The sequence below is a fragment of the Hypomesus nipponensis genome, chromosome 28, assembly GCF_054491055.1.
Source record: "Hypomesus nipponensis isolate SF chromosome 28, ASM5449105v1, whole genome shotgun sequence".
NCBI lineage: Eukaryota > Metazoa > Chordata > Actinopteri > Osmeriformes > Osmeridae > Hypomesus > Hypomesus nipponensis.
Window position 1 is genome coordinate 13,686,730 of NC_140388.1, and position 24,689 is coordinate 13,711,418.

Here is a 24,689-nt window from a genome sequence, read left to right on the forward strand (position 1 = left end):
TTTTTTTTTTTTTTTTTTTTAATCTTGTCTGCTCTGTAGGTGTGGCGTAACCCAGTCGCTGATAGCAACATCCACAGCAACCATTTCCAAGGTCCTGTTGCACTCTTGTCCTCTTCTGTCACACGCAACTGAAAATCATCAGGTTCTGGTGCCTCAATGTTAATGTATTCTCTCTCTTATTTGACTTTTTAATAGGCTTTTACCTAATTATCCTCACATGGTTGGGGAGAGCAGCGTGGGAGCTGGAAGTGGGAACAAAGGAGGGCAGGTTGGGAGGTACTGGGCATGCTCCAGCTCTGCCGCGCAATCATTCCCTTCCCCTTGAACATGATGTCAATATGTTGATGTGCCTTTCTTTATTAAGACACAATCCAACTGATAACAAGTCCTGCTGTGTGTTACCAACATAAATAATTACAACAGAGACCAAGGAACGGCAGGTGGCTTTTGGCACAAAGAAATCATCGTACTTGATGTGGAAAATAAAGTAAAAGGACCCATCTGTTCACAGCAGGGGGAGGCAAAAAAATCCGTTAACATATTGTCACTAACATTATGAAACACTCAGTTAATAATTTAGTCATGGCACCTGGCTATGGACACTTGTTTAAATTATCGAAACCGAAACACACAAGGCTTCAAGGCTTCAAGGCCCTTCCCGCTTATGGCTGATAGGTCTGCCATTTTGTCACATGATATGCCAATATTTACTGAAGAGGAAGTGGTGGCAGGCACTTGTAATGACAAAATAAGCGTCTCTGATACGAGATTAACCAAGTGACAGCAACAGAAGGGATCTTGAACCGGTTTTGGTGTTGACAAGTGGCCCAAGATCTTAATTTAGTTTTCTTCTGAGCCAAAAGCATGGCCAGACGTTGACTTGATTTAACCAAGACGAGGCCAACTGAAACACAACACACTAAGCAGAAACATTCTGCCCTGCTACGGTGGAACCAACATCAGACAAGTCAGCACTGAATCTATTTGTTTAATCTGATGCCTAAAATGCAAATATCTAAACATACCTCAGCATCTCCATATATCCTCCTGAGAGTCGATCTTTAGATTAGAAGACCAGGAAGTGACCAAAACACAAGGGTTTGGAAGAGGGCCACTTCACCCAATAAAGAGAAGTCCCCCCTGCAAGTTAAGGACCCCAGCGCCTCCCATCATGAACCAACACATTCATCTAGGGTGGAACATTTCTTACAAATCTGATTGATATATCTGCTTGTTTGGAACGATCAGTTTAACACTGCTAATGTTTCCTGTTGTGTGGAGCCCCTGTTTGTGTATGAATGAGGTGATTAAGCTGTAGGGTTTCCCTATGCGCCCACTGATGAGCCGCCCACAAGCACAGCGGTGCCTCCAACGAGGGGCTGAACCTAGTGAATCTAGTCCTAACAGCCGACAGAAGCATCTTCCTGCAGAGCTGTGTGTGTTTGTGTCCAGGGGTTTACTGTGTGTGTGTGTGTCTATGGGTTTACTGCATGTGTGTTTGTCCCTGAGTTCTCTGTGGAAAGGAATGATCCTTTTAATATGCCCATACTTTCTGGCTGGGAGGCAACATTGAAGATAATTATAACTTCCTGTTAATTCCACCTGAGAAATATGAGGATGAGTAGATGTGTTCTGTGGAGTGTGACCTGCAGCAGATGACCCCCAAGCCCTGACTACATCACCTCAAGAACAACGCTAGCTAATGAACATTCATGTAAAGTTGAACAAGAAACTACGTTTACATTCTTCCAGAACTGGGTCCACGGTCTGTAATTGTAATGTGTTGATATCTTAAATGGCCCAAAGGAAGAACATTTCTCATTAAGGTCTTCGGTTTCCTAAGATCTTTAATCCAGTTGAAGATTTTTCAGATTCATGTTTCAATTAAGGAGATGGTGTTTAACAAGAGGCAGAATGACAGCCACCCTCCTGGTCACCATCCTCTCCCTTCTCCTCCTGGTCACCCTCCTCTCCCTCCTCCTCCTGGTCACCCTCCTCTCCCTCCTCCTCCTGGTCACCCTCCTCTCCCTTCTCCTCCTGGTCACCCTCCTCTCCTTCCTCCTCCTGGTCACCCTCCTCTCCCTCCTCCTCCTGGTCACCCTCCTCTCCCTCCTCCTCCTGGTCACCCTCCTCTCCCTCCTCCTCCTGGTCACCCTCCTCTCCCTCCTCCTCCTAGTCACCCTCCTCTCCCTCCTCCTCCTGGTCACCCTCCTCTCCCTCCCCAGGATGGCGGGGCCGAGAACCCCTCACAGGGAACATTATTCCTAATAAAACTCTTATAAATACCTCAGATCCTTGGAGAGTTCCATGAACCTGAAAGAAACATTCTCTATGCCCAGGAGCAAAGACGCCATTACAGCTTGTAGTGGAAGATTTAATAGGTGTCATAATTTATCATGTAAACCCAAAAGTGTTTCTTAATTAAGTGCGTGCGTTAATGAATTTTTTAATTTGATCCCTGTAAGTACTTTGCTATGCTAATTGCAATATTCCACACATTAGTTATCGGCTGTTGCCCTTGGCTATTTGCTGCCCTGAGGAAGAGAACCCTTTTTCCCCAACCAAAGTTCCTTAACTTGTGCAACCCCAGCCATCTTTCAGTGTTGGACTGTCTGATCTTCTGCAGCTTGTCCTGTTAATTAAGGTGACCAAAGCTACTGTCACACTCGCAAAAGAGTAGAGTATGGTGCTGACACTGACCCTTTACCGAGGCAGGACAGAGGCACAGCCCTCTACTGAGGCAGGACAGAGGCACAGCCATTTACTGAGGCAGGACAGAGGCACAGCCCTCTGCTGAGGCAGGACAGAGGCACAGCCCTCTACCGAGGCAGGACAGAGGCACAGCCCTCTACCGAGGCAGGACAGAGCCAACGGATCCTTTAAGCAGATTTTGGTGCTTACAAGTGCCTTCCCATAGTGAGCTATTTATAATGACTAATGGTATCTTGATTCAATCTTGATGACAGTATTAAAGACTCAATATCGCTGGTGGCAGCCTCATATTGTTGGATACAATTAATCGGTTTGAGCAACATACTAATGGACTCCACTCTCCATCGCCTGGTATTTTATTAATCAACTGCAATTAAGCAACAAGGAATTGTCCTTCTAATGACTTTCAGTAATAAGAAATAAGACAGATTTAACCCTGAGCAGTGTCCACATACAGAAGCAAGGTCACTATAGCTCACTGGTTATGTATGTCTGTAATGAAGCTAGGACAAATCTTACCCTTATTCAATATCAATATCTCTCATTCCAAGTATCTATAATCATATGATTTTCTATGCTTTTGTTCCGCTCAATAATATTGTTCTATATTTAAACTACTCAGTGAGTTGCTGACGACCAGTACAAACCACAGTGATCCTCTTTTACCTGTCATGGGAGGACATGGATTCGCTAAGCCCCTTAATATTGCAGAAGGACATCAGCTCTTAAACCTAACCACAAGGACACCAGCCCTTAACCCACTAAATGTAAATGTAAACCCTAACCACAAGGACATCAGCCCATAACCCTACCCTAACCACAAGGACATCAGCCCATAACCCTACCCTAACCACAAGGACATCAGCCCATAACCCTACCCTAACCACAAGGACATCAGCCCTTAACCCTACCCTAACCACAAGGACATCAGCCCATAACCCTACCCTAACCACAAGGACATCAGCCCATAACCCTACCCTAACCACAAGGACATCAGCCCATAACCCTACCCTAACCACAAGGACATCAGCCCATAACCCTACCCTAACCACAAGGACATCAGCCCATAACCCTACCCTAACCACAAAGACACCAGCCCTTAACCCTAACCCTCCCGGAGGCCCCGCAACTGTATCCTCACATTTTGGGCTTAATGTGAAACTCAGCAAAGGTAAATGGTTCCACAAACGTTTTAGGAAGTAATTCCTCCCATATGACGAAACTCAGTAAAAAATGTGTTGACATTATCCCTGCTGGTAGTAGGGAAAGCATCTGCAGAGGAAATGTATTTAATATTCTCGAGCGTCTTACACTCTGACATTAGCAGAGAAAGATAATCCCCTGAAGATTAAATTAAATGTAGGCTGGAGTATTTAGTGCTGCTATTGTTTTCATTAGTACAAAAGGACTTGTGTTCAGAGCACATGATATTAAATCGAGCCGTGAGCTCTTCTCATCCATGGCTTCTTGATGAAACATAATGTTATTCAGCCTCCAAATCTCTTAGCAGCAGGTTAGCATTATAATTTGTAACTACACTTAACAGTATGAAAATATCCATTAACAGTATAAAAAAGCTTTTTATTAAGTTTAAAGCAAATTTGTTTCTGGGTGGTACCCAGTTGCATTTGCTTGTATGCTGTGAGTAGAGTATGACATTTCATTATTTATTTGTTTTAAGGGCAAATCCTTTTTTTTTTTTTATTGCTTTTATGCAAGTGCTGTCAACAGGTTGTAGCACAATAACATTAGCAATACAAGCACACTAACATTAGCAAATCCAGTTGATTCGTTTTGCCTTATGACAGATGGTCTGTCTTCATTCTGTGATATGAGATCATAAAACATTGGACAACTTAGCATCCGTTTTGCACTCTCCAGAATGACCCATTTAGCAATGACTCTACAGCACAGACTGCATGTGCTGTTCTAAAACACAACTGAGGTCCGTCACCCTCTGTCAGCATTGACACATATTCTTCATGGCTGGGAAATGCTACACTGTACAAATAAGAGTTTCAAAGTCTGCTTCAGGTTAAATAAAATCAATTCAACATTACCACGGTACCTGGATTAGCAAAGCAGACAATCCATTGTTAGACCACTAATGCAGGTCATATTAATGAAATGAAGGTCTTACATAATACAATGTTATAGCACAGAATAATATGATAGTCAGTTAAGAGCCTCCAAAACTCCACCATGAATATTCTAACTACCAGAGCTCAGGTGGTCCTCACCCCTGTACCGGCCTGGTGAGGCTGGTCCTCACCCCTGTACCGGCCTGGTGAGGCTGGTCCTCACCCCTGCTCCCAGTACCAGCCTGGTGAGGCTGGTCCTCACCCCTGTACCAGCCTGGTGAGGCTGGTCCTCAGCCCCACTCCCTGTACCAGCCTGGTGAGGCTGATCAAGCTGTTCCAACAACTGGAAGACATCACAAGTTAAACACTCATTATTTTAATTTGATGCTAATCATGTGTTAATGAGACTAATCCTTGCAATGATTCAGGTAATTTGCTTAATGGCTGCCCAGAGTCCAGATTACAGCAATCAGTCACGTTTGATAAGACGTCTGTTGCGTTGGGAAAACTCAGGTAGTAAATGTGGTGGAGGGAGGGTGAGCAGGCTTGTGGGCAGCTCTACATGCTGGTTCACTAACCTTTAGCCTGCTAACACCTAGCATTAGCTCTATGTTTGCAAGACTTTCTTAAAAGTTCTTCCTACAAACCCATTTCCACTGTTCACAAAAAAAAGATAATCAGGCAGAATGTAATGTAAGATGAATAATAGCACCATTCCCCAAATCCCTGTCTTCTTTAGCTACAATATTCGTAATAAAAAGCAAAAATGTGCTAAATGCTAACTGACAGACAGGGACTAGGAAACGTTAGACTGTGAGCATTGCAGAAACCCCCTTGCTGTGCTGACACACAGTGGGCCAGGTCAGTCTCTTTCCCTGGGGAGGAGGAACGGATGTTCCTGAACGCCACGCGCTGAACAATGGCTGCAGCACAACGGCATGAAGAGCTAACAAATATAAATCTCTTGCCTTGAATTTTTACTGTCATCCAAACCAACGCTCATTTGCTTTTTATGAGGAATAGAGGGAATAATACGTCTTAATTGCCCCTTACCACAAATGCAAATTTGTGAATTTAAAAAGCGTTGGACAGTATACAGTAAAAGTAGGTACAGTGCAAAGGGTAATCGCTGTGTTTTGAATGGCTTCTACAATTATTTTATTGCATGTACTGCTTAAATTGCATACATTAATTGACTACTCATTTAATCAACAGCTAATGTCCAACATTATATTGAGGAAACGTTATTTCTTGGAAACTGGGTTATTTTCTTGGTTGTCTATTATTCCAGTTGGTCAGCTTTAACCCCGCATCCACTGCAGTCATTCAACAGTCATTTGCATATTCCCCACTAAATAAACAAACATCATAAATGGAATTACAGAAGTATTTCTCATGATATAAGCATGAGAACCATTACAAAACAAAGGTATTTAGCTAAATCGCCATGCACCATCAATCTGCAGTGCACAAATCACAGGATAACCTACATTTTCTGCAGTAATCTGGACTAAAACATGCTAAATGCCTATACAAGGGGCCCACCCATTGTTCAGGATGAGCGTTTAGCCATGTTTAGCATACTGAGGGACAATGGGTTTAAGTGGCTGTCTGCCTCTGCAGCTTTGTGACTACAGACTCATATCCAGCTCTGTCGGATCCTCTCTTAGCCCCTCCCAGACACACACGCTCGACCCCCCAACACACACACAAACACACACCCTCGACCCCCCAACACACACACAAACACACACCCTCTACCCCCCAACACACACACAAACACACACCCTCTACCCCCCAACACACACACAAACACACCCTCTACCCCCCAACACACACACAAACACACACCCTCTACCCCCCAACACACACACAAACACACAAGCTCGACCCCCCAACACACACACAAACACACACCCTCGACCCCCCAACACACACACAAACACACACCCTCTACCCCCCAACACACACACAAACACACACCCTCTACCCCCCAACACACACACAAACTCACACGCTCGACCCCCCAACACACACACAAACACACACGCTCGACCCCCCAACACACACACAAACACACACCCTCTACCCCCCAACACACACACAAACACACACTCGACCCCCCAACACACACACAAACACACACGCTCGACCCCCCAACACACACACAAACACACACCCTCTACCCCCCAACACACACACAAACACACACGCTCGACCCCCCAACACACACACAAACACACACCCTCTACCCCCCAACACACACACAAACACACACTCGAACCCCCAACACACACACAAACACACACCCTCTACCCCCCAACACACACACAAACACACGCTCGACCCCCCAACACACACACAAACACACGCTCGACCCCCCAACACACACACAAACAAACACGCTCTACCCCCCAACACACACGCTCTAGCCCCCAACACACACAACACTACCCCTGACCCTGGGTTCAAGTCCCCTGGGAAGCTATGGGGATGTCTGTCATGTGTTCCATGACAGACATGCAACCACATGCATGCACAAATAACCCCATGCACACACGCTAGATAAACACGCTAGATAAACACACACACACCTCCTGCTATCATGTACAACAAAAAGTTGTCTCTGACACCACTAAGTATAATGGAGATTACAAAGGTTGCTCACCAGTACACTCATTGATGTTACTGTTTTACAGCATCTTTATTTAGCAATCCCCAACTGTACCTGTGGATTAAAACAAGATTATCCATTAGACGGATTATCATTATAATTTCTTAATATCACATATAGAGTGATGTCAAAGAGTGAGGCTTCAACAGGAAATTACATGAATGTTTACTGATAAACAACATACAACTAACTAATCACACCTCATTTATTTACATCCTATTTCAGTGTTCATTTAATTCAAGCCTTTAACCTGAGATGTCCTCAAAGCTTGTCTTGAGGACATCTTGTCTCCTCAATAAGGCCAAGAGTTCACACTGATTTTAATGACTTCATGTCCTAAAACAATTTGTATTTTGCACTACATAACAATACTGTACAATAATATCTGTACCATTTGTATCTCCTGTAATATTTGTATTTATATAGTAAATTTGGCAACTTATATTTTATTGTATATTTTATTTAAATTCTATTCCACTTAGTATTGCTAGTTTATGTACCCTTAGTAAAGTTAGACCATATATTTAAATGTAAGATTCCTATATGTTATTGTATGCACCTTCCTGCCAAAGCAAATTCCTTGTCTGTGCAAACTTTCAAGGCGAATAAATCCCTTTCTGATTTTCTTATTCTGAGACTGTTGACCTGTAAAACCATTCAAATTTAAATCTCCCTTGATACCTTAAAAAATAGGTGGTGTAATACAACCTTGCACCTTCAAACGTAGGTGTGAGTGAGTTATATTCTCTTCGACACACTGATCAATGCTGAATTAATAGGGTTAGGGTTATACTGGGTTAGGGTTATACTGGGTTAGGGTTATACTGGATATTTAACTGGATGTGGTCATGAAGGCCAGCTCTCCTCGGAGTGACCCACAGGTATAGTGCTGCCTCACAGGTATAGTGCTGCCTCAGAGGTATAGTGCTGCCTCAGAGGCAGGAGGCATGAGTGGGATGTTGCTGGATGTCTGACCCCCCCCCCCCCACACTGGCAGAAGCTTGTGAGTTGTGTCTGATCTCCGCTGCCCACACAGGAGCTGTAAAATACCCACAACGCTTTATGCATGGCGGACGTTACCAAGCCAATGGATTTTATTGATGTGCTTAACGACCACTGTGATGGATTTTCCCAATTTAGTTTTTTTGCCCATTAGTACTTCAAGTGGGAATCTTCTTCCAGAATGTGTATAAAATATTGTATAAAACCATCCACTGTAAGTATATCACATCCGCAGTTAGAGTCAACACAACATTGTAGAACTGTAATTAGCATTGTTCACTATTCTAAAGCCATGTTCCAAGTACTTCAAATGAATACAGTTTTACTCATTGAACAAACTCATGCACAATTTTCAAAGGTTGTTCAAAGAAAGAATTTAGAAGGCATACAATAGTGCATTACGTTCTAACCTGCATGAGGCTTGAACATGTGAGTATGATCATGCTTGCTGTGGGGACATAACTTCCCTCTGCAGAATTTTGAAAACATGTTTGCTTATTTAGAAGATCTCTCATCTCCTCCAGTCCTCCCAGCTGAGGAGTCACACAACACTTCCATTCACTTTCTGCTTGTTGGTGTCTCTGAGGGAACCAGAGGCCAAGGCAACCCTCTCCTGGTGGGAGTGGGTACTGCAGCGCTGGCGGCACCCTCACACACACCCAACACTGATGCGTCCTGGGAAACACTCGGGTTAGGACAGAACACAAGCTCTTGGAACATCATACTGTATAATCTGCAACATATGCAACCTCCAAGTCATTTTTTCCATAAGCTAAAAATCCTAAAGAGGATGAATTTGAACCTTCCCCATCTAAGCTGCTTTCACTGGGCAGCAACAGCTGAATGAAAATGGAGCAATTACTATATTGAGGTCAGAAGGTAATGACTGTGTGCTGCTGCCCATGTGCTGACTGCTGTCACTGCCTGTATCCATCGTATCAGGGAAAGTGATTGTGAGCGATCTGCCTGAACGGAGGTCTTTATCCAGGAGGGACCTGCTTAGCAAGTTAGCGCATAGCCAACCTCCCCTGATGCAAGCATTAGGGGAATAGGAAAACAGCTTAGGCGCTTAATTTGTTTTCAATTTCTTGAAACTCTGATGCACGCGGGTCCTCATATCCCCTCATGTTGTTCAATATGTCTGTCTTCACTATGGCATTCTTAATATTGCGTGCTTAGCTTACATTGTTGTGGATTCTTCTGAGTATTTCATATGGAGGAGTCAATGAACTGCTTCAGCTTTTCATTCTCCTGTTAGATGGATGGGGGAGTGGAGGCGTAGTCTAAGCTGTCCCTGTAACTCGTGGATAAGAGTTTTAGAGTTTGACTTGACATCTCTATCTTCAACTCATGCAGTTCATAAAGAGCAGTTTTATTTAAGGGCCCACCATGGGGGATCACTGTTCCACATGGTTGAACTGCACAAAGACCACAAGACAAGTGGTGTCTCTCTCTCTCTTGAACATCACACAAAGACAAGTAGTCTCTCTCTCTCTAGCACATTACAAAGAGACAAGCAGTCTTTCTCTCTCTAGCACATCACACAGAGAGGCAGAGAAAGAGAGGAGAGAAAGAGAGGAGAGACAGAGAGAAGAGACAGAGAGGAGAGACAGAGAGAAGAGAAAGAGGAGAGACAGAGGAGAGAGACAGAGAGGAGAGACAGAGGAGAGAGACAGAGAGGAGAGACAGAGAGGAGAAACAGAGAGGAGAGACAGAGAGGAGGGAACCCCATTTTGACCATGTGGTATGTGAGGATGCTTTCACAAGTCCCTCAGTGAGTGGAGAGACAAGATAGACAAGCAAAATAGTAAAACAGGAAGAAGGCATATGTAAGTTGTCCTATTAAATAACAATAATCAGCGCTGGTCACCATCTGTAATAAGGTACCGTGAGTGGGAATTAACCCAATCAAAAAATAAATAAACAAACAAATAATACAATAAATTAGTGCCCTAGAGATTTAGACTAAAATCAGTGAAAATCTGCAAAAATGGGGTATGGCCTGGAAGACCTCATGCGATTCGAGCTAGTGTCACCTTGCGATGATGAGCGTATTGCACAGTGTGAGACCAACAGCTTTCCAGGCCACACAAACCAAGCAGATGTTATGGGTGTCAGGGGTCAGTGTGCAAGCTGCAAGGGCCTTAATCAACCATTTAAACAGCAGATAGCAAATGACATAATTATAAACAGAGATTTAGTGGCATATTTCACCCTCTTACTGGAATAGGCTGAACGCTGCCGCAATGACGTGTTGCTGTTGCTTACAACATGATTTGTTCTGCAGAAATTATCTTTATTTTGTATTTTTTATACAGTACAATAAGGGTTGTTTTTACATGCAAATACATGTATTGTCAGTGATACTTTTTGAATGATTTAATCATCAAGCTTGATATTCAGTCCATACAAGTAGTCTGGAGCCAGTCAAACACCATTTATGCATATTTAAAAAGATTTATTATTGCTAAGAGGCTTTTGTCAGAGAATAGATGGTGAGGTTGTGAAACCCCTGCTGACAGCCTGCAGACAGAGGCGTCCACAGCCCCCAGACAGGGTCATAGTGCTAACCTGTGCTAGTCCTAACCCTAACCCTAACCTGGGCCAAATAAGCTTTTCAGGAAGCACACCCAGTCTTCCTTTAAATGCAATTAAATATCATTAATGCTGTATTCAAGATTTTTGTAAGTATGTAGTATATGAGGTTAATGACTCATTTTCCTCACACAACAAAACTCCACAGAAACACCTTCAGATACAAACAGCATGCTCTCACACACACCTCTTCTTAATCTCTGTTGTGATTAAACAGCTCCTCATCAAGTTTGACCCACTCATCTGTGTCAAGGTCTGCAGTGCTGCATGTCTCCTGGTGTGAGGCAGCAGAGACACGAGGCAGGGCAGCCTTCACATCCACCAGTGCTGCACTCTAGGAGATCAAACCTCCACTGGGCTCACATCTGGCTGCTCAGAGCGGATAACTGGGGCCCATGAGAAAACATTCCTCCAGAACACCAGCGTATGCAGCTTGCGCTGTGGTGTCTCGCCTCAACTTTTATCGTAATTGGCTCCCCCCTTTTAAACAGTCCTGATCCGGATTGATCGTGCTGACACAGCAGTGCTCTGCTTCACCCCGGCCCCGGTGGCTCGCCTGGGTGAAGACTGATGTCTCAACTACCAGACGAGCAATGGATCCAGGGAAGAAGCCCTTAGTTGAGAGGGAGAGAGATAGAGAGAGAGGGGAGGAGACCCTTGGGGGTGTTCTAGTCAGTTTGTCAGAGAAACTCACTGGCCACCAGAGCGCCGACCAGCGTCAGTTTGGATTGCCGGCCCCGCCACATGATCCTGGGTTGGAGCTTCGCCCCGGAGACAGATAGACGCCTGGATGAGGAGCCCTGCAACAACATGCAGCCCCGACACGTGATTGATACACTCCTAATTCCCTCAAATAAGACGTATCAGGATGTGGGGCGGGAGGGAAACAGACAAAGGGGCAGAGGGGAGGACATGGGTGGGTGTGGAGGGGGGTGGGGAGAGGGGCCATGAGAGTGATTAAGTAGGCCACCCTGTGTCAGGTAAACTTTCTGCTTGTAGCTAACTGGACGTGTCAGGCTGGTTAAGTGTTGAGCTGTCAAGCCAGAACAATGGGGTTAAAGATGTGGCCTAGAAAGTATTCTGCCGCACCAGAGAGAGAGAGAGAGAGAGAGAGAGAGAGAGAGAGAGAGAGAGAGAGAGAGGACACTTGAAAAGCTCTTTGACACATCATTCTAATTGTTGTAAGAGAGGCGAAAACCCGCGGATTTACAAAAAGAACGCATTGGTCTGAACTTCTCAACTCATATTACGTCTGTATTATTAAAACGTTAGCCAAAAATGCTAAGATCTGAAAAGGAAACACTTATTGACCCAAATTACAGCAAGAAACAAGGCCAGTGAGTTTTCAGGCGATCTTTATGAGGATGGATCAATACTTTTTTGCTAAGTCTGTCAACATTCAATCGACCATATTCGGCGTGAAACTGTTGTGGAACATCTTCGGTTGCTCCGACATAAGAACAGCAAGGCTGTTTCGCAGATTTCCGCACATTTTCAGTCTGAATAACTGCAGAAAAAAATCTGTGTATTACGTTTGGGCCTGCTCATAGGGGACAAAACAAATATAAGTCAACAGAGACAAGATAGTAAAACAGCGCTAACATAGCACAGCTCTAACACAGCACATGGCTAACACAGCACAGGGCTAACACAGCACATGGCTAACACAGCACAGGGCTAACACAGCACATGGCTAACACAGCACATGGCTAACACAGCACAGGGCTAACACAGCACATGGCTAACACAGCACAGGGCTAACACAGCACATGGCTAACACAGCACATGGCTAACACAGCACAGGGCTAACATAGCTCAGCACTAACACAGCACAATGCTAACATAGCTCAGCTCTAAGACACCACAGGGCTAACATAGCACAGCTCTAACACAGCACATGGCTAACACAGCACGGGGCTAACACAGCACATGGCTAACACAGCACAGGGCTAACACAGCACAGCTCTAACACAGCACATGGCTAACACAGCACATGGCTAACACAGCACAGGGCTAACACTGCTCAGCTCTAACACATCACAGGGCGAACAAAGCACAGGGCTAACACAGCACAATGCTAACATAGCTCAGCACTAACACAGCACAATGCTAACATAGCTCAGCTCTAAGACACCACAGGGCTAAGATAGCTCAGCACTGACACAATACTGGGCTAACACAGCTTCACACTAACACAGCACAGTGCTAATATAGCTAAGCTCTAACACAGAACAGGGCTAACACAGCACAGGGCTTACATAACACACAGCACAGCATAACGCACTCTTAGCAACTGTGGATAGTACAACAACAGTAACAACTTGGAGTGAATCTGAGGACATCAAAAAGGTAACAATGAAAGAGGAAACAATCTACCTTTAAATAGATTTTAGTCCGTTTCATTTAAGAATGGTTTAGAAATTAAATTATGGCATTTGGTCTTTCAAACTCTACATGGTTTTTACTGGACAGTTGGGTGTTACTATATTTGATGTGCTCATGCAGGAATTAATTCTACACATACTTTCAATTATGAGAATGAATGTTCAAATTAAACCTTTGATAATCCAGCAAGCTATTTTTATCCTGGCAGTCCTAACAAAATGAAATCTCTAAACGATAATTGCTTGCTATTGTCACAAGTACCCTATTGTTTCTGCCCGAACAAACCCAGAACCTATTTGTTTTGCTTTGTCCGCCTGCATGTTTCCCTCTCTTGCTGGTGCCTCAGGGGCACCCGGCTCTAAGTGTTCTAATAAGTCATGTAAACGTACGGGGTAAACAAGTATGAACCAGAGATCGTCTACAGAGACTGGGCATCTGCCTCCCTTAATCAACCCCCAGAATACCAGTCAGAATAATGAGTCAATTACTGTACTGAGAAGACTGGGAGGAAGGGCAAGTACAGCAGGAGGAGACAACATACAGAGGAGAGAGGCAGACAGAGTGAGAGAGGCAGGAAGAGGGAGAGGCAGGGAGAGGGAGAGAGAGGCAGGAAGAGGGAGAGGCAGGAAGAGGGAGAGGCAGGAAGAGGGAGAGAGAGGCAGGGAGAGGGAGAGAGGCAGGGAGAGGGAGAGGCAGGAAGAGGGAGAGAGAGGCAGGGAGAGGGAGAGAGGCAGGGAGAGGGAGAGGCATGGAGAGGGAGAGGCAGGAAGAGGGAGAGAGAGGCAGGGAGAGGGAGAGGCATGGAGAGGGAGAGAGGCAGGGAGAGTGAGAGAGGCAGGGAGAGGGAGAGGCAGGAAGAGGGAGAGAGAGGCAGGGAGAGGGAGAGAGGCAGGGAGAGGAAGAGAGGCAGGGAGAGGTAGAGAGGCAGGGAGAGGGAGAGAGGCAGACAAGGAGAGGCAGGGAGGGGGGAGATATACAATCTCCCTCTGTAGTCTTTGACACACAAATACACTCACCATATAAATGCATAATATACTCTCCAGTGAAGGTAAGAACGAGGGCAAAAGAAACAGAGACAGAGAGAATAAGTCCTAATGTTCAAAGCCTCTACATCACGCCTTGATAACAAGAGGGTGAATACTTCTGTTCCTGCTCAAATTTCACTGCCACCTCGCCATCCTAATAGTCAGACACAAAGCAAGACAATTTACAAGGTGACAACTCAAATTTATCTTCAAACATTTCTAAAATCAGTTAACTGATCAGTACCCTCTTTGCAACAATTCGACAGGAAGTGCTAATTGTTAATTTGCCAAGGCTTGAAACAGTCACTAGCCAAAGAGCCAGAACAACAATGGGAGATTAAGAGAATATTTTAAATAATAGACGACTAAATTGGATTGTTTCCTTGTCATGAACTGTAAGCAATGTATTCACCTTTACTGAGCCACAATAATGAGCTTGCTTCTTTCCATTCATTTAGATGACAGCATTTTGTAAACTGACACACAGGGGCCTAAACAGCATGAATGCATGACCATGATCGTGAGACTTCGTTACTGTAGTAGGTTTATGTGTAACATATACAAGTGCATTGTGACATCTCTGTTGCATCTTTTCAATATACTTATATGACTTATAACATACTAACACATATGTTGCCAGGTGACACATACAGCAGTGTCAGTTTATGTGACAACAGGGAACATTATTAATCATCTGCAGATGTGTGTAATTACCCCTGTTGCTAATTGTTCACGCTAACCCAAAGCAGCCTCCACCATTACGATCTGAAGCGATCCTCTAACCTTACTGATCCATTATTCAAGGCCATTTGCCATGGCATCAGTCACTGACAGCTGGGGGCAAGCATGTCCCGTCATCAGGATACACCAGGGGCCCATGTCCTAAGTCGAGAAGGATCCAGACACAAGCTCTTACTTTCAAACTGTCACTAGGAATAACAAATAACCCTTAATACATCAAGTCGCCTTCTTCACTGAGCTAAAATGAATTAGCGCAAGGCTCAGAGGACATAGTTTCAAACCCTCAGGTCCTTTAAAGGACAGCGTGTCATGTGGATGCGAGATGGAAGGAGGTGTGTTCAGAAGGGTCAGGGAGTAGAGGCTGGAAGGGTACAAGACTGGAGGGTCAGGGAGTACAGGCTGGAAGGGTACAAGACTGGAGGGTCAGGGAGTACAGGCTGAATGGTGATGGGTTCCACCAAACAGACATATTGCACCAGACACCAGATGAACACACACACGTGAAAAAAAGTGCTTCAGCAACATCAAGAGACAGAGGTGATATCTCCAAATGGCTGGACGTCTGGGGAAGTGAACACGCTGAGTGTGGATCCAGCCAGGACTGCAGTCCTGCCCTGCTGTGGGGACCTGCTGTGAAGCCCTGCTGTGAGGCCCTGCTCTAGGGCCCTGCTGTGAGGCCCTGCTGTGAAGCCCTGCTGTGAGGTCCTGCTATGAAGCCCTACTGTGAAGCCCTACTGTGAAGCCCTGCTGTGAGGCCCTGCTGTGAGGCCCTGCTATGAAGCCCTGCTGTGAGGCCCTGCTGTGGGGCCCTGCTGTGAGGCCCTGCTATGAAGCCCTGCTGTGAGGCCCTGCTGTGGGGCCCTGCTGTGAGGCCCTGCTATGAAGCCCTGCTGTGAGGCCCTGCTGTGAAGCCCTGCTGTGAGGCCCTGCTGTGAGGCCCTGCTGTGGGGCCCTACTGTGAGGCCCTGCTGTGAGGCCCTGCTGTGGGGCCCTGCTGTGAGACCCTGCTGTGAGGCCCTGCTGTGGGGCCCTGCTGTGAGACCCTGCTGTGGGGCCCTGCTGTGAGGCCCTGCTGTGAGGCCCTGCTGTGAGGCCCTGCTGTGAGGCCAGCAAAAGAAGGAATGGCCCAGTCCTGTGTGTGTATGTGTGCTTGTGTGGGAGGAGGACGGCCAGTAGGGAGGCAGCATGAGGAAACAGTAGGAGCGTCGGGGACGACACTGGATCCATGGCAGCTGTTTCATTCAATGTTTCCTGCTCTCAGCCACAGCTGCTCCCAGATGAGGCCCCTCCTGCAGGGCCCTGGCCTGTCACAGGACCTGAGTCTCAAGCCTGGCGCAGCGCACTGGTGGAGCACTCTACTTCTTATCGCCCTGCTCTTCGTTGCTGTGTCCTTCTGTCTCAAACGATCTGTTTACCCCAGACAGAGAGGGAACTAGGGTGTGTGTGTGAGAGAGCGTGTGTGTGAGTGAGCATACCACTGTTAATGTCAGAATAAAACATAAAAGCTCTTGACATGCTGTAGCCCCCATCTGCATCTCTGGTATGACCTTATGCTGCCATGATCCAGTCCACACTGCTGTCAGCATGTGCACAGTAAACATCCGTGTACACAGTTATGAATATGCAAAAGTCCCCTTGAGTGTCTATTTTGGTGTTCTCTATGAGGGTTAGAACAATATTCCACTTCAAACTGCATGTGCGCACACACACACAAACTAGTTGTGAGTATGATTTGAAGTGTCCTGTCCGGGGTGGTTACAGCTAAATAAAGAAAACAGATGCTGAGCTCTCCCACTCTCCTTTCTCCAGCAGTCCATCTCAGGGACGCAGCCCTGTCTCCTGCAGTCCTGTCTCCTGCAGCCCTGTCTCCTGCAGCAGGAGACACCTGCAGTCCTGTCTCCTGCAGTCCTGTCTCCTGCAGTCCTGTCTCCTGCAGCCCTGTCTCCTGCAGCCCTGTCTCCTGCAGCGCTGTCGCCTGCTGCCCTGTCTCCTGCAGCAGGAGACACCTGCAGTCCTGTCTCCTGCAGTCCTGTCTCCTGCAGTCCTGTCTCCTGCAGCAGGAGACACCTGCAGTCCTGTCTTCTGCAGTCCTGTCTCCTGCAGCAGGAGACACCTGCAGTCCTGTCTCCTGCAGTCCTGTCTCCTGCAGTCCTGTCTCCTGCAGCCCTGTCTCCTGCAGCCCTGTCTCCTGCAGCGCTGTCTCCTGCAGTCCTGTCTCCTGCAGCCCTGTCACCTGCAGTCCTGTCTCCTGCTGTCCTGTCTCCTGCTGCCCTGTCTCCTGCAGTCCTGTCTCCTGCAGCCCTGACTCCTGCAGTCCTGTCTTCTGCAGACCTGTCTCCTGCAGCCCTGTCCCCTGCAGCGCTGTCGCCTGCTGCCCTGTCTCCTGCAGCAGGAGACACCTGCAGTCCTGTCTCCTGCAGCGCTGTCTCCTACAATGCTGTCTCCTGCAGTCCTGTCTCCTGCAGCCCTGTCTCCTGCAGTCCTGTCTCCTGCAGCAGGAGACACCTGCAGTCCTGTCTCCTGCAGTCCTGTCTCCTGCAGTCCTGTCTCCTGCAGCAGGAGACACCTGCAGTCCTGTCTCCTGCAGTCCTGTCTCCTGCAGTCCTGTCTCCTGCAGCCCTGTCTCCTGCAGCCCTGTCTCCTGCAGTGCTGTCTCCTGCAGTCCTGTCTCCTGCAGCCCTGTCTCCTGCAGTCCTGTCTCCTGCTGTCCTGTCTCCTGCTGCCCTGTCTCCTGCAGTCCTATCTCCTGCAGCCCTGTCTCCTGCAGTCCTGTCTTCTGCAGCCCTGTCTCCTGCAGCCCTGTCTCCTGCAGCGCTGTCGCCTGCTGCCCTGTCTCCTGCAGCAGGAGACACCTGCAGTCCTGTCTCCTGCAGCGCTGTCTCCTACAGCGCTGTCTCCTGCAGTCCTGTCTCCTGCAGCCCTGTCTCCTGCAGTCCTGTCTCCTGCAGTCCTGTCTCCTGCAGTCCTGTCTCCTGCAGCGCTGTCGCCTGCTGCCCTGTCTCCTGCAGCAGGAGACACCTGCAGTCCTGTCTCCTGCAGTCCTGTCTCCTGCAGTCCTGTCTCCTGCAGCAGGAGACACCTGCAGTCCTGTCTCCTGCAGTCCTGTCTCCTGCAGCAGGAGACACCTGCAGTCCTGTCTCCTGCAGTCCTGTCTCCTGCAGTCCTGTCTCCTGCAGTCCTGTCTACTGCAGCCCTGTCTCCTGCAGCGCTGTCTCCTGCACTCCCAGCACCTGCTGCCAGGCTCCGCAGAGCTCTCTGCCCTCACCTCTAGGAGAAGAACGATGACAAGTATTTCTATAACATATTAGGCAAATCTTGACTGGCTTCATTGTGATACACTGTCGAATAGGCCTTGAGGTGCGTTGAATACAGTTCAACAGATACCAGAACTCAACACAACAGGGTCTGTCTCTCTTACACCATACACCTTTACAGATCAGGGAAGCAGGTTTGTTTTTCAAAAGTGGGGGAAGCTTTTTGTCCCCCCCTCCCCCCACAAATGCAAACATGAAGATGGAGGGCTTGATGATGCACCCAAACTAGCCCTGAAATAAAGTCCTTTTGTGAAGCACCGTGATGAATAAAACACTGAAGCTTGATGGAGCAGTGTACAAACCCTGGCTTCATCTGCCATTCTGAACATCTGCTTCCCTCCTTCGAGGAGAGGCGCTCTGCCGTGACCCATGGACGCTCAAACTCCACTATGAAATATACATGCTGCAAAATAAATAAGTAAATATTTGGAGTGAGACCCGCTAGTGGTGGATGATCAACCAGATTTATGAAAGTTTGAGGAGGGTAAATCTCAGAGTAGTTATCTCAGAGTAGTTTGTACAATTAGAGGTGCAAACACTAAAGGTCTGATTGCATCAACCCACGCTAGATGTTATTTTACATTGTATAATAGAAATATAAGAAACTACTTTTGAAAATGATACTGTACAACACTATCATGAATAGCTGCAGAGTACTTGACTAAGATCAATACACTTAAGCCACAAACAATGTCCACAAATATAGTTATTCTTGACCTACATTACAAATCAGGAATCCAATTTTGATTGAACCTTTGATCTACAATTGTAGTGTCACATTCTTCAGCAGATTGCTGTAGAGGGAATTTTCCTTGATAAGTTTAAGATTATAGAACACATACTTCACAAATGAAAAGGCATGTGTAATACTCCTGGGAATCATTTGACCTCTGACCTCCATGCTGTCATGGTTGAGTTCCCTGAGGAAATTGAGAGCTTATTTACAATCAAGTCCACTAGCTTGTTGAGACATAATATTGTATGGAAACATTCGACTAAGTGACATGCAGCAGACGGGATGTGTTTTCCACCTGCAATAATGCCCTAACCCTAACCCTGTAATAATGTCCTAACCCTAACCCTGTAATAATGTCCTAACCCTAACCCTGTAATAATGTCCTAACCCTGTAATAATGTCCTCACCCTAACCCTGTAATAATGTCCTAACCCTAACCCTGTAATAATGTCCTAACCCTGTAATAATGTCCTCACCCTAACCCTGTAATAATGTCCTAACCCTAACCCTGTAATAATGTCCTAACCCTAACCCTGTAATAATGTCCTAACCCTGTAATATCATCCTCCCACACACGGGTTGGATTTGAACCTTACTCAAAACAGACTTCCAAACTGATATCTCAAACACACTCCGAATGATATTCTAAATCTTCCATGATAAAGACTTTAAGGGTATTATCCTTTTGGTGCTTAGGGGCTCTAATCCTGGGTGTTGATCAGTTGCAATGATGGAACAGAGTGTCTGTGTTGAGCTGAAATATTAAATCTGACTTGTTCCAGCAGAATCCACTTTCAAATAAACTTGCTGCATATAGTATGAGAAAACACCATGGTCTCGAAAGCTTTCACACAACTGATAACATCCATACAATATGCATTGCACATGTATGTTACAGGAGCTTTCAATGGATAAGAGTTAAGTTACACAGGTTTAACTAGTACCACTACTAAGTGCTCAGGCTTGCCTAGTACCACTACTAAGTACTCAGGCTTAACTAGTACCACTACTAAGTACTCAGGCTTACCTAGTACCACTACTAAGTACTCAGGTTTAACTAGTACCACTACAAAGTTACTCAAGCTGGTAAGCGAGGGACTTGTACCTGGCCATCCTCAAATCCTTCTATCAAACAAGCAATATAATAAGGTCCACATAAATATCATAGCTAGATTAGCTAGTCCCTTTCATGGCAATGAACCATTATCTCAATAGTAAAGTGGATGTAATTCATGTTGCCCATCAGAGGTTGGGTGTTTTCAGCTTTGGCTGTGTTCCCCTTCTGCTGAGCTGTGTAAACGTGTTCACTTACATGTTATGAGCAGAAATGTTAACTGGAAAATAAAGGGATAAAGAGGCTACTGTACAATGACAAACTCAAACTAATCTAGTCCACCCTTGTAAATTAAAAAGGCGCCAAATAAATCAACCGTAAAATCTATCCATTTAAAAGGAGGTTGATCCTCTCTACCTCCTCAACAGTGTTAGCAGAGACCCATCCAAACCTATCATCAGTGAGGGGGATAAGCTCGGCTCTAAATATGAGACACTAAGCCGACAGCTAATTAGAAGAAAGGTAATGCAAAGCAAGTTAATTAATTTCAAAAAGCAATAATTATAAGCTAATTGGGTTACATGTCCTGTACCTGAGGTGACTGTTGAAGGGTAGAGACCCAAGAAGAAGAAAGAAATGCTATTCATCACTTGCACTAAATTAGACATCTATCGTTGTGTGGACAATACACTGGTTACAAACAGTCAGCTTCCAAAAGGAACAGGTCTGAGCGCTGTCAGGGTCAGTAGTGAGGTGTGTATGTGGGGGGAGGGGGGTCTCTGTGTGTGGGGAGGGCAGAAGGTAGCACATGAGTATGTGTGTGTGTGGTGGGGGTGCGTGTGTGTGTGTGTGCAGTTTGGGGTCAGAGACTGCCTGTGGGCGACCCCAGGTGAGAGGAGCCCACAGCTGAGGCCTGCTGTTGGGTCAGGGACAGGCCCTGAGGGAGGCGTACCGTCTGAAGGTCATCCCCTCCGCCAGAGACAGGACGGAGGCAGTCTGGGCAACCAGACGCATGTGATGAACCAGCATGAAGAGTTAAACAGACATGGGAAGACAACAGCTCTTCTTAGGCATGGTTAGAAGTAACTAAGACCAGGTTTATTCATGTTTTTAATATCAATGTTGTGACTGATCCTCCTAGTTACGCAGGGTAGTTGTGTTGAACGTTTTCATATTATCTTAATGTTGTGTTACAACTGTAAGGTAAATCCCTTGTTATTGTCTAGCTCTGTTTGGTCTTCAAACTCATCATCATAATCTGACTATTCGGTTGCCATACTGGAAAAACATGCATGTTTCCCACATATATCCCCCCCACACGATGATCATATGGGAAGGATAATCTCAATCACAGATGGAAATGTGTGATTTTGTAACACAAAGGATCACTTGATCAAAACAGATATTGTCCTTAGGAACACAAAGTTCACTAGAACTCAACATATTTTCATTCCACAACCATATAAAAGCATGATAGAATCCCAGGCCATTTAAATTTAGTCATTTAGCAAACGCTCTTATCCAGAGCGACTTGCCGTAAGTACAGGGACATTCCCCTGAGACAAGTAGGGTGGAGTGCCTTAACCAAGGATACAACGTCATTTGGCACGGCCGGGAATCGAACCAGCAACCTTCTAATTACGAGCCCAATTCCCTAACCGCTCAGTCCCCTAACTCCTCCTACTCATGTAAGGATGCAAGTCATATGAATCCTTTTCCTGAGAGCTAGCTAACCCTCTTCATTTAGTTTTAGGGTTCATTCTCATGCAAATGGTGAATTTACTGTCACAAACTGTAACACAAGACTGTTAGGTCTAAGCTTCATGAATATCAAGTGTGGCTATATTTCACTTCCAAGCACGCTTACTAATGAACTTTTAGTTGAGATGTGATTCATAAAGAGACAATTCATGGCCCCTCCACTTATATTGGGGGTCTGCAGCAACTATATAATCAGGATTGATGAAGTCATCTGTCAGATTGATCGCAAGCATTCTACCCAATGAAAATGATTATCGAATTACTGTGGCCTAGCCATTAAAGGCTCCCTCTGCTCGTAAAGGAAGAAGTTAGGGCTCCTAAGAACCCACTCAATTAAAAGTATGAGTGGTTGCTCGCCGCTAGCACTGTTAGCATGAGTTATGGGGGCTAGCATGGCTGTCGGTCTAGCACTGTGAGGGTTAGGTCCCAAATCATCACTGCGTTCATCAAGTTGAACGCCACATATTTACCAGAGAAGAAAGATGTGGATGTGGTGAAACACATCGCCTACCTTTGCTGAGTCTTCAACTGGCAAGAACTACAACCTCCATGGTCCCATTTCAACTGGCAAGAACTACAACCTCCATGGTCCCATTTCGTCACCTGATGCATAATCCCACAAGGAGGGAAAAATAGGTGTCAACCTTGATTTAATAATCTAATAATCTCTGATCTAAACCAAGGTTCCATTAGTCTATCCCTTTTCAAATACTTACATTGAAAATGATGTTGTCTTTTTTACTGGTGATTTTCCATGAGGTTTTGTACATGTAGGCTACCCCGCTACACTGCTCAGCCAGGGAATGGGATTAAGGGTTGAAAAGACAACAAACTTCACATTTTCGAAAATGCATCTTAGACATGCAAAACATACTTTCACCCTAAACAATGTTTTTCTGATAAGAACAATGAAACAATTAAATAGAAATTAAATAGCCATATTCTCTAACTATGCGTATTTTCATACATATCTAGCTACACACATATCTAGCTTTGTTGCAACAGCTTCAGTTGGCTTTTATTCTTTTCTTACATTCACAAAATATAACTATATTTTATAGTTTAAACAACTTTGAAGTTATTTCAAGTTACCAAGTTAACAACTACCGTTCCTTTACAGTAATTGTCAAATTGTCCCCATTTGTATCTAACCTTTATCTACCAAACTTGAACTACTCTGTTTCAACAGTTTGAATCCCTGCCTTGATTCCCGAAACACACAAGAACACAAGTCATTTTGAGTTCCTACCCAAACATTTTATTTCAACAATGTTCAACAACTAATTTATACTTACATGTAGGCTACAGTACCTATCTTTTCAAACACATTCTTAACTTTTCAAACACATTCTTTAGTTCCCAAAGCACTAAACTTGAATTATAATTATTAGATGCTAATAAGCTCTAGCTAAAATACCAATACCCAGACACTAGCTAGCGCCTCTCCACAGAAATAAGCATTTTTCAACTGAAATAACACATTTGAACCCTAAATAACATGATGCAACGTAACTAACGTTATGTAACTCTTAAATCACGTTTTTAGATACACAGTTATACACTTTGTACGAACCTCCGTGAAGACAGACAATAGCCTACAATCAATACCCTCCATGCTGGACTTCTTCATTGAACGAACTGCCTGTCACAGCGCACTCTGCCTGTTAATTGGTTTTGTACCGTTTGTTAGATTCAAAAAATCAAACACGTTGTGAAACTTGAGTAACCTGCTTAAAATCATTTAAACGGACCTGTTTTCAACCCACCACAAACATATGTGGAGGATTGATAACGTTGTTATAAAGGACGGTTTGTTCATGTATGATCTCTACAATTTATTAAGGGTCTAGGATATTCAGAACCCCAAAAATCACCTCTTCGATTAAAGCAAAGATGTTTATTCATGTGTTCTAAATTATCTAAATTATGGTGATTTTGAGCTGTTTGAGCTTCACCTAACAACAAGAAAATTGTTATGTTTTTCATAAACAAGAGCTTTAGCACTCACACAAATGATAATTAGTTAATACTGTATTCTCAGATTTGTATTGAGGAAAGTAGTGATAATTCCCAAAGCCCATTGGTCCTTTTGTTTTTGACAGTTATTCCAATCACAGTCATATTGGGGAAAAGGTGACAAACATGTTGTTGTCTACATGCTTGTTTTCATGCCACCAGGTTAGAATAATACCTGAGCCCTGGGAGAGGAGACGGCAGGCCAGCCCTGGACCCCTGGCATGCCTCCTTTCTCTCCTCTCACCCACCTACCATCACCAGAGGAACCTCCTCTCTCCTCGTCCCTCTCCTTCCTCCCTCCCTCTCTCCCTTCATTCACTGAGGATCAAGCTTCTGTAATCCCTGGATTTTATATCCACCAAAACAGCTTGGGCCCATCAGCAAATTGCGATGGCATATGGTATAGGTTTATGATTCATCTGGCACATGCATAGCAATGAGGGCCCCATCATCCGTGGGCAAACACGGGGAAAATATCATAATGTTAAACGATGCCAGCGACAGAGAGAATGGTGCTGGGCGTGTGGGAGGGTTGTGTTTGCTGGGCAATGTGGCAGCAGTTGAGGTTGTAAATGGGCCTCCCAATCTCCTCC

General features: G+C 45.3%; 1 protein-coding gene across 3 annotated transcripts in view; it reads right to left on the minus strand.

Moving 5' to 3' along the window:
• paqr3a (progestin and adipoQ receptor family member IIIa) overlaps nt 1–23,770 on the minus strand; it is a 96,151-nt gene extending 72,381 nt beyond the window's left edge. For 2 of the 3 annotated variants that reach the window (XM_084694332.1, XM_084694331.1), the window contains exons 1-3: nt 23,654–23,770; nt 22,797–22,868; nt 22,592–22,683 (exon numbers count right to left, since the gene is read on the minus strand). The gene's annotated coding sequence lies outside the window, so the exon portion shown is untranslated. Of the gene's footprint in view, nt 1–22,591; nt 22,684–22,796; nt 22,869–23,172; nt 23,229–23,653 lie in introns of those variants that run through there. The other variant, XM_084694333.1, reaches the window with a different exon arrangement.
• Between the last annotated feature and the right edge of the window lie 919 nt (nt 23,771–24,689).